Source organism: Cupressus sempervirens, chromosome 1 (genome assembly GCF_028749045.1).
Source record: "Cupressus sempervirens isolate cs-2001-9-10 chromosome 1, ASM2874904v1, whole genome shotgun sequence".
Classification (NCBI taxonomy): Eukaryota; Viridiplantae; Streptophyta; class Pinopsida; order Cupressales; family Cupressaceae; genus Cupressus; species Cupressus sempervirens.
Genome location: NC_143118.1, coordinates 611,149,127 through 611,150,730, shown reverse-complemented (window position 1 = coordinate 611,150,730; position 1,604 = coordinate 611,149,127).

The following is a 1,604-nucleotide window of genomic DNA, read 5'->3' as shown; positions in this document are numbered from 1 at the left end:
ATAAATTATGCGGCAACCAAACCTTTCGCCGGCCCCCCTCTCAATCCCAAGGCTCTACCGATCGGATCGGCAAAAACTTAGGGTGGAGAGTGGACCCTTGATGAAATTAGGGACGTCGAGCAATGCACCCGTGCAACCAAACCACCTCTTTCCTTCTTGCCGTCCGGGCAGGATAAAAATGCGATGATAGAACGTGCCAATGAGACGGAGCCCTTGGCTAAAAGATACAACTCCATACACACTCAGCAACAAGCGCATCTTAGAATCGAACACCAAATGTGCAGTGTGTTGCAAGCCGTGCAGACACCTACATATAGGGTATATCCATCAAAACAAAGCGACAAGTACTTCCCACCAGCTCCGCCATTGCGATTACCGAATGGGATAATACTCACCGCCACAGATTAATGACCATCATTACCGTCTCGGAATAGATACAAGCACATCGAGCTTCATCCGATCAGCTGGATGAATTTCACCTTGAAGGGGCCCAATCCAAAAGTTCCGGAGGTCATCTCCTGGAACTCTCGAGAACAAGGCCCATCTTACATGCAAACTCTGCTACTGCGCAAACATAGGTTGCAATTAAAGAGAAATTGCAAGGCCGTCACAATGGCCCGAGGCCAATGCTCCGACTAAGTCAATTTTCTCTTGCAATCACCATGCCGCCGTTCACAGAGAGATCTCCCCCATTCACTTGTGACGCGACGCACAATCCAAGGGCTAGACGCGAGCTCGCCCTTGAAAGGCCACTTTCCAAGGCATCCCCCGATGACACATTGGAACGACAACCGCTGTCGAACCATTTCCCAATGTTGTGCCGATCGAGTTGGCACAGAGCCGCTAGACGAGGGCTCCCGTTTTAGATCGAGTTTTAAAATCACCAAGAAGACGCGGTGAGGGCTGGCAACCGCTGCCAAACCTTTTTCTGAAATTGCGCCAGCTGAGTGACAAGAAAACATGATGTAAAGGAGAGTCCAGGAATAGCACCACCCTCGAAGGTGGGCTTCATGCCCTTCTAATTGATTCAACGTCGGCGTCCACCGTTTCAAAATCCGACATATCCATCCGCCCTGACAGCGGCGTTGAATCAATGAGCTGGGCACGGGAGAGGCTCGCGGCAACCACCTCTCCCATTGTAGCCGCGATAGGCTCGCAAAAAATTTTGCTAGAGCGCCAAGTACCCACCTCATTGCTATAGACAAGGGCTCGCCATTAGATCAACTTCGAAATCGCATAACGGACGCGGTGTAGAATGGCAACCGCTGCCAAGTCTCTTCCGTAATTGCGTCGGTCGAGTGATCGAAGAAGGTGATCTAAGAGAGGGTCCAAGCGTGTAGGCATTCGTTGGGGGATTCGCGCCGATGGCAAAAATTTGTGCAATACCCGAGCAACACCGGACGGAGGTGCAAGACGAGGGCTCCCGTTTTAGATCGAGTTTTAAAATCACCAAGTAGACGCGGTGAGGGGCTGGCAACCGCTGCCAAACCTTTTTCCGAAATTGCGCCAGCTGAGTGACAAGAATACATGATCTAAAGGAGAGTCCAGGAATAGCACCCTCGAGGGTGGGCTTCATGCCCCTCTAATTGATTCAGCGTCGCCGT